This window comes from Varanus komodoensis, unplaced genomic scaffold (genome assembly GCF_004798865.1).
Source record: "Varanus komodoensis strain SLA01 unplaced genomic scaffold, ASM479886v1 scaffold68, whole genome shotgun sequence".
Classification (NCBI taxonomy): Eukaryota; Metazoa; Chordata; class Lepidosauria; order Squamata; family Varanidae; genus Varanus; species Varanus komodoensis.
In genome coordinates this window covers 2,039,926-2,049,398 of record NW_025336321.1, presented here as the reverse complement: position 1 = coordinate 2,049,398, position 9,473 = coordinate 2,039,926, and positions in this window count along the sequence as shown.

Here is a 9,473-nt window from a genome sequence, read left to right as displayed (position 1 = left end):
ATAGATACTCAGAAAAACAGAGGCATCTGCCTTGATAAGCATTGGATCATAAGTCTGAAGTTCGTTATTTTTACCAGGAAAAAAAGCAAACAAACCCCCATATACTCTGAAGAGCCAGTCCTTAATCGGTCAGATAGATTTAAAAAGTCCTGCTTCTAAACCATTCTGTTTTGCACCGGGGGGGGGGGTCTCTGAACCCCAACCTTCCCGTCGGTTTATTTATTGATGTAAAGGGAAAGATTCCCTAACCAAGGCTAAATTCTTACCTAGAGATAAAGCAAATGCGATGCATTCTATGTCTCTGTGCTTACGGAATTCTAATCCTGTTTTGTTATTTATCTGTAGTATCTAAGCTAACTGCTAAGAAGGAGTCCTTAGTGCTTCTCATTCGGATGGCCAGGAGAGGAGGCGCGGAGGGGAAGGCTACGCAATTTTCACTGGTCAGCCTAATCCCAAACGCTACCGATCCTTGCCGAGTGTCAGGCGTCAATACAGAGTCGCGAGGCGATAGATAGTCACCTCTCCCGGGCCGCTCTTTTGAGCTTGGCTTTAGGATTCCTACGAAGGAGAAACGATCGAGGAAGAGGTTGCAAAAAGCGAGAGAGCAGCCCCACCCCACACAGAGCTCGCCTCTGCCCGAGGATAATCTGCATTCAGCCTGTCTCCGCTTCTAACATTTCTGGCAGCTACAAAGGTGTTGTTTTGCAACAGGAAATAAGCTGTGACAGCCGCGTAATTTCCTAGAGGGAATTCAGGTCTAACCTCCAGCCCCTCTCTTCGCCCATTTCTCCTTTCAAATATATTTCCCTTTCAAAACGCCGGTTGCTTGAGTGCTCCGAATTGTAATAACTGGGATATAAATATATGTGTTGCTTTTTTTTCTTGACAAGTATTTAATAATCCTTGCCTAGGTGTGTGTGTGTGTGTGTACATGAGAAACTATTTTAATGCAAAGGAATGCGTGTGCAAGAGTTTATGTGTGTGTGTTTTCAAATATCATGGTTTACCCAGAATATTTCTAAGTGGGCAGCTTCCCTCGCATTGTTTTTAATATGAAAAAGTCAAAAAGACTATGAGTTCACGGGGCCTGAGTCTGCTAGAGCAGAACAGAGGGTGTAAAAGAAAAAAAGGGGGGGGCTGACGGTGTGAGCCGTGGGGCAGAGCTGCCCCCCTTGCTCGGGCACTGGGAAAGCCTCCCGCGGCGCCCGTCCTGAGGACAATCCATCAGACGGAAGGAGAGAGATGCGGGGGCCGAGGATGCGTGCCGTGTCTGTGGAGCAGCCCCCCGCTCCCCCCCCCCGCCCGGTCACCCACAGGCGTGCGCCCGGATCCTTCCCCTCCCGCCGCCAGTCCCACTGCCCCGGACAGATGGAGCGCGGGGAAGGCAGGGGGTCGCACTCCGAAGAGGCGGAAGTGTTCCCAATCCACGGTCGAGCTTTCTTTTTCCGCGTTTCCGGAGAAGCAGCCCTTCCTGGATCTTTTTCTGGGCTTGCATAATCGGGAAGGGAAGCGATCCCCGCCTTCCTTGGTGAAATGGACCAAATATGGCGCGCTGGAAACCCAGTGGCCTTCGCCGCTCCTTCCTCTGATTTCCGATTCGAGATCCCCGAAGACAGCATCTTTTCCTCTGCCGGCCCCTCCCTCCCCCCTCCCTCCCTCCCTCCCTCTGTGCGGCGTGGAAGAAAGAAGCCCTTTTCTACGTAGTAAAGGTCAAGTCCTACAACGCACAACCCACGGTCATTACTGTAGTGTGACCCATGGTGAATCGGGGACGGAACCTCAGGGTGTCCCGTAATCAAAAACATTTGGACTTCCCCTCTAGGGAGACGCGGGCGGGGGGGGGGGTGACAATAGAGGGGATTTGACTCTGGCTTCCCTCACTTTCTTTTGCCTGCTCATCCTCTTCGGAACTTTAATCAGAAGGATTTGGGAGGAAGAAGCCATCGCTAGCGTGAGTTGCTGGGGCACGTTCTGGCTTATGGTCGTAGCGAGAAGAAGCATTCACCTTAGGCTCTCTGCCTGCTGACCGGGCGATCCGAAGCCCGCAGGGTTCTAGATGAACCGACCTCGGCTGAGCTCGATCAGTACGGGGAGGGGGGGGTCTCTCCCCGCCACCCCGCCCCCATTTACAGTCGAGCCGAGTGGAGTTTTAGAGGCGAGAACCGAAAACCTGCTTGTCAAGTTTCTCTTTGATGTTTTGCGCCAGGAGATTGGATCTTGGAGTCTGGGGTAAGAATATGCTCATAACCTCCACGCCTGTGAAAATATCTTGTGAATATAAATATGGCATTGCTGTTGTCGCTGCTGAATGAAGAGCGATTCAGGAATGCGATTTTAAGGCACTGCGGTTGCGACCGCCTTTCCGTGAATTTCTTCTCCCTTTCCCCATCCCCGCCTGATTTTCTCACCACTCCTAGACCTTACCCTTCATATATCACATAAAGAAATGCTTATGATTTCTTTAAACCGAAGAACGCCAATATACGTATAATAAAAGCAATAGAGATTAGATATTCCTGAAAAGCAAAACAAAACACCCCCTTTTTTTCTCCCATAGCATCGCTCCAATCCTTCCCCCACTACAGTCACAATGAAATAGTGTCTTTTTACTCTAGTACCCTGAACAAATCTTGTTTAAAAAGGCTATAGTTAATTTTCCTGGGTTTTATTTCTGAGTAAAATGGTGTTATCTGAGGTGGGTGGGAGGGTCATATGACACAGGGGTGAAATGCTTCCGGCAAGCTCATTTATACTATAATTTAAGGTGTATTTCTAGAATGTTGCTGAACAATTGGATTTAACCAATGCTTCCAAGATGTATAAGCAAATTCATTAATAAAACCATCAGTACAATTATTTATTTTTGACTCAGCATACTGAGAACACTCCCTAGGTCTACTAAATCAGCTTCTCTTTTGCTTATTTAGAATATTCATATCCAAGTGGAGTCATTGTGGTTTAAACGCCCTTCATTTTAACCTGAGCCTTGCCTTCTAGGATGACTTTGGACCTTTCCATCCCAAGAATGACTCCTTGGCTTGTTCTGGCTGCAGATTCATGGTTCGCACTTGCCTAACACTAAATAAGATGAACAAAATGGGGACACTCTTTGGGGCGGACACCTAAGCGTAGGTAGGCAGCCGGATGACCCCCACCCATGAGTTTCATACTATTCTGGATGGTATTTTTCTTCCTGAAGCAAATGTAAAAACGTGTGTCTGAGAGGTGATGCCCAAATGTATCGTTCTAATTACGCTTCAGATCATTATGGAGCTATTATTATCCCCCATTCTTATTATTCTGGATCTTGGGTATTATGTTCCTGGTCGTCTAGGGCCATGCACATTATTTAACCATTGAACCTTATATTAGTTGTAAGGGGGCTATCATTATTCCTTGCCGTCAATGCGTCCTTCATTCGAATCAGGTTACCCTTTCTTCTGGTTGTTATTGAGGCAGCGTTGACAAAGATGTTGCGCCGTGAATAGGCGGGGCCAGAGGGGGTCAGTTTTCCTGCTCCCTCAAACAAGGAGTTCTGCACCACCCATTCCCTCTTGATGGACCCTGGCGGTTTTTTTGAAGGAAAAGCATCTTTCCTTGAGCTGGGCCCGCAGATATGTTGCCCCTCCTGCTTTTTGGGGCCGGCACCGCACCGCAGAAGAAGGTTCTCTAACTCGGCCTTGGACCAATGCTAGGGATCATCTTCTTTCCGTCCTGCAATGTGCCTCCCCTCCTCTTAAATCTAGTTGTTATTGGTTTTTCTGTTCCCGCTTAAAGCAGGTGATACCAAATAGCGCAGAAAAGCGCTGCCTCCCACCACCACCACCGCCACCACCACACACACGCTATTATACTGCTGAAATAGAGGAAGCCGCGTCGGGGTGGAAGGAAAGCGTATAACCAGCAATGAATTTTTATGTGGACAGACCATGAAATCAATTCAGATATGATACTAAGAATTCCTAGTTTCACTCCATTTCAACACTAAAACCCTTATCAAACTAGAGACGGATATGGACTTTACGGAATGCTAAAACAGTCAGAACAGCTCATCCATATCATAGATCATCAGGAATAAAATATTTCTTGTATATCTTCCCTTGCCCATCACAATAGAAATGGAAGTATATGTAATCATTAGGGTTTTTTTTTTAAATCTGAGGGGCAGGTGGATCCTCCCCAATTTATTCAGAATTCAACTTCAGTAAGACTAAGGAGATTTAGGCTACACATTCGCTTAGCTGAAAGGATGTCCCATTGAACTCAATGGGAATGCCTTCTGAGTAGACATGCATTGGACTGCACTGTTAGTATCATGTTGATATCTATAGGATAGCAGCCAACTAGACTCATTGAGAATAATGAAATCTTGCATCCTTTTACATCTTTATTACTACAGTCTAATCTGTGCGTGCTATGCTTGAGTTACATTACAATGAGCTACATAAAGCAATTTGAGAATCTAGAGGTCTTGGGCAATGTGAAAATCATATTGTGAAATCTGAGAAAATAATTGTGTGTATTACAATTCTCAAGAACAATTTTTATAATGAGTTTGCAACATGAGTTTGGACTGGTGAATTGTGGGAAAAGGAAATAAAATGCTTTAGAAAAGATAATTAAAACTGGAGGTACAGTTCTACTGTTGTAAAAAGCATTGATTTTATTGTCTACATTGTATCTATAGGTGATTTCACTAATAATTATTCATTGTTTATTAACACACATTTGGATGCAAATCTAGGTAAACACTGTTGCATGTAAGAATAATCCCTTTTGATAAGACCAAGTCTTGAAGAAGAAATGTGGTCTAAATATTTTGAAAGTTTGAGAAAGAAAGATGATTGTTTTCACCCATGAATTTAAAAAGAAAGAAAAAAAGACATGTACTAAAGGGTTTTATTTTCATCAATTTTGTGGATTAACCAAATCTAAGGTCAAGTTCAAGGCATCACCTGTGACAATATGTCTAAATATGTCAGATTTGAAATGTCTGCAGTAGGTTTTTTTGTTTAGAAACCTTCTTTGCAGACCAGAGAATTCATGGCCTTTAGTCAAAAACCACGAGGTTCAGAATCCATGGCTGGACTTCTCATCAGGATGTCACAGCAGATTACTTATTTGAAATTTATAAGAGCAATGTTCCAGTTTCATTCTCTTGAAGCAGCAAATTGCAAAAGCAGTGCTGGAGAGACCCAAATAAACCCTTGAGAAAGACTGAATTTTTGCATGAAATATTACCGCTTGAAAGGTGCTGAGACGCTGTGGTTTGCCATGAGTAGAGTGACTGATTTGTGCTTACAATGGACAGTAAGATTTCTGTGGATACGAATGTGATTGGTTTTGTCTTCTGCTTTTTCTTCCCAAACAAGGCTAACTGGTCTAAACTAGAGGTGGGTGGTAGATGGAGGTCTGGTAGGTTGGTAAGGTTTTCTGATTTCCATTTTATTTAACAATAGCTACAACAAAACACACACTCAATTGTACCGCTGGAATGAAGAAAGCTGTGGTGTGGGAGGGAAGAATACAATCAGGTGTGGATTCTTTACGTGGAAAAGTTGTGACATCAGTTCAGCTATGATATTCAGAAAGAATTTCCAGGGTCATAATTCACTACTTTTAAGATCTATCTTTTGCATCTGGCTCCAGTTGGTAGAATTCGGTAAGTGCCGAATAGTTCTTACAAGTCCGAAGTCTGCCAACTTTTGAGCACCGTTGCTTCTTGCTTTTATCCGGCACAAATATTATTATCAGGATTCAAAAGAAGACAACTTGGGTATCCTGTTGATGTGCACATTGCCGGAATTTAGAGGGCAGAGCGAAGAGGGCACAGGCAAGGTTGTTGTACGTGAAATGTACCTTCATAGATAGCTAAGTGAAGAAGAATTTGAACATCCAAAATAATATTTCAACAGATATTTCTTCCATGGTGTGTGTATGCCTGCTAATGGTTCAGTATCAACTGTGCAATCCAATCCTCAATCCTATACCCATTTTCCTGGGAGTTGGTACCACTGAATTCAGTAAGGCTTACTTCAAAGCCCCCTGTTTAGATCCCACTGACAGTCATTCCATCTAGCACCGAAGCTGCTGAAGACTGTGATGGTGCAGCTGCAGTGTTGAGGTGAATTGATGCATAATAGGGCTTACTTCCAAGTAAATACACTTAAGTTTGGGAGGAAGAACTGAAAGGGTGTCTTATATGCGTAAGAACAATACGGGAAATTTCCCAAATGAAATTAATAGCAGTTAATTTCCCTTAAGTTCGCATTAATTACACCCACCAGTATTAAAGTTATTGATTGTAGTTTCTTTCGGATTGGCTCCATCCTTTATTTCTATGGCTATACTCTATGAATTTTTATCAGAGAATAAGTCTCACTGAATTCAAAGGGACTTACCTCTAGACATGTATACATAACAATAAGTAAATGTGTATAGACTAGAAATCAATTAGTACTGTTTATGTTTTGGCTTCATATCTAACATGCATGAACAAAAAACTCTTACTTCACAAACTATTTCTGATCAAATCCACTGATAGCGAACTGCAGAAGATGCTACTATTTTACATGTGTATTTAAATATCTCATAATTCGCCAAATAAAGGACACAATTCAGCAAGTGTCATCTTAGTTCTTATCCGATCGTGCTCCATGAATTTTCTATGTACTTAGCTCCCATTTTTAAATAGTGTGCATTTAAGAACTCTAGGGAAAGGCTCAAGCAGAAAATAATGAGAGAAAGGTTGGGTAATGGGAAAGATGACATTCTCAATAATAGTTTATAAACAGTGTGCAACTATAACGGGTTTCTTCATATTTTGAAAAAGCCTATAAAATTTGAAAGCCAGGCGCCTTCCCCAACATCAGAATAGAGCAACGCATCCTTCCTCCTTCTCAAAATTTGTATCTATTTAGGTGTAAACTACAACCAGTCTAGCAATCGGAAAGACATAAGTTTGTGGCAGCACAAATCTGCCAGATTTAAACAAAGGATAAGGCAGTGAAGTTTACCCTCTTCTATTTAGGAAGTAGTTAAGATGGGAGTGGGGGGGGGGAATCCACCAGTTTGGGGGTTGTGGATTTTTTTTAAGATTTCTTTTGGGGTGCCATGGGCCCACCAAGAACATGCAGCTTAATGGGATGGTCTCAGTTTCAGAAGTACGTTGCCAAATATATATCTGTAGAAAGGCAACTATGCTTATATTACTCTGTACTCAGGCATCCCAAATAATATTTTTAAACAGGGCAATAGGTAAGAAAACAAATTGCCAAATATTATGTGGGGTTGGGGGAGCTGCAGACAACAAAGGAAGCATTTTGAATGGCTCCTTTCTGTGCTTTACAAGGTTGAAGAGAAATTCTATATTCTTCCGCTTCAGAAATCCTCCTCCTTCGGCGGCAGCGTTCTTGCTCCCCTCGGATGCTCTCCGCTTACATGCATTGAATCGTTATCTGTAACCCTCTGCCAGCACCGCAAAATCCCTCTTAGAGACCCATTCTCCCCTCCGGATTACATCTAGCCGTCGCTGGTATTTTCCTTTCCACATGTAAATGCCTACCTTGATTGGCGTGGCCTTCAACGGGCTAAATGGAGCGGGTGGCCAGCCTTTGGGACCGATCCGATTCTCCTTCCCACCCCCCACCCTCGCCAAGGAAGTCGCAGAGGCTGCATTAAAGGAGCGTTCAGAAGGGAGCAGAAACCGCACTGAGCCTGCATGCGAGCGAGCTCCAGAGCAGCAACCTGAGCAGCCACTGCGAGTCCGTTTGGAAGAGCCGAGATGCCCATTAGCTGCCTCTCACTTAGCGGCGAATAAGGCGGAGAAATGTGTCCTGGGTGCCTGCTAATTTTCCTAGACGAGTGGCACCCCGAAGTCCTCTCAGCCCGCGTCTCTCGTGATTCCACGGATTTAAGCGTTTGGCAGGATGCCCTTCGCGCAGCCCTCCCTCCGCCAACCTCTTCCTTGCCTTACAAAGCCACTTTCCCAAATCGCCCAGCACCTCAGCCGTCTCCGAAAACCCATAACCAATAAGCCAAACGAGACGGGGGGGGGGGGGGGGGGGGCGGGGGAGGTCTGTTGGACCTATTTGCGCCATTCTCTGTCCTCCTTCCCTCCAGAACCAATATTAATTTCCCCTTTGTCTGAAGGCACTAAGCGCACCAGACTCTTCCCTGCCCGGAGGAATCCAGAGCCTCAAAAGTCCGCACCCGCAGGCTTTCAGATCTGCCCCTGTACTCGATCTCCAAGACTGCAGCACATTCCTTGAAAGCAACCGGAGAAGGTGGGGTGCGGTGGGGTGGGGAGGGGGGTGGGTGGGGAGAAGATCCATGTAGGTGGCGTCTTTAACGTCGGTCAGCTCTCTTTCGTGTCTGCTCTGAGACAAGCTGAAGTTGACTGCCAAAAGTGCCATAAAACCCCAGGTCAGTCTAGAACTGTTTTCGGTTCTCCCAGACGCGCCGAGTTCAATGAGAGCTTGCAAATCCCCCCCCCCCCACCCCGCGCTCCTCATGCAAGTGCAAGGAAGTTGTTTGCTAGGGCAGAAGAGGCGGAGCGAGTCTGTGCGATGCTGGCGCCTTTGTTATGGGGGGGGGGGGGAGACCTTCAGAGATTAGCCCTTGTATTGTTGAGAGAAAGAGAAAGGAATCAAACAATCTTTTCAGATCAAGAACCAGGAAAGGCTAAGGACACGAAGCAATTCTCTGGTAGCCCGGTTTTATTCGGGACAGAGGGAAAATAAAAGGGAAAGGCTCTCGTTAAAGCCAATTTGGCAAGCATCACTATTGCGTATTTTTGCATCTCCCCCCCCCCCAAAAAAAAGAAAAGAAATAAAACCATTTTATAGTCCCACACAGACCCAAGCAATCTGTAACTGGTCCTTTGATGACACGCTTATCTCTTATTTTCATCGACTCTCTTGGCAAATGCGACAAGAAGGGAGATTAATTAATAATTTCAAGTTCAGCTCACAAACGTTGAAGGCCCATAAAAGTTCTTCCAGCAATCCAAAATAAAGAGTTCATTAAAGGGATATGTCCAACACGTTTGATTTGTGATTGGTAACCCTTGTAAAAAAAAAAAAAAAAGGAAAAGAAAAGAAAAGAAAGAAAAGAAAGACAGGGAAGGGGGTAAAAGGCGTATAAACATTAATGCTAATAAATTAATTTACTCCTCTACAAAGTAATTACTAAATAATATTGATATTTACAGCACAGTATAGTTAAATCGAAAGTAGAGAAAATACATAATGAGAATATTTTTTCCCCCAGGACCCAACATGATTAGATTTGTTATTGAGTCAGTTACGATAAGTTCAGCAATAAATAAACAAATCGATCCTGACATTTAAATCCTAAGGATCTCTAAATGCACAGTAGAACATTTCGACTTTGATATATAAAAACAGATTTCCTTTTCAAGGAGGAAAGATACCATTTGTGGAATATCTTGCCCCCACTGTTAAGAATTCCAA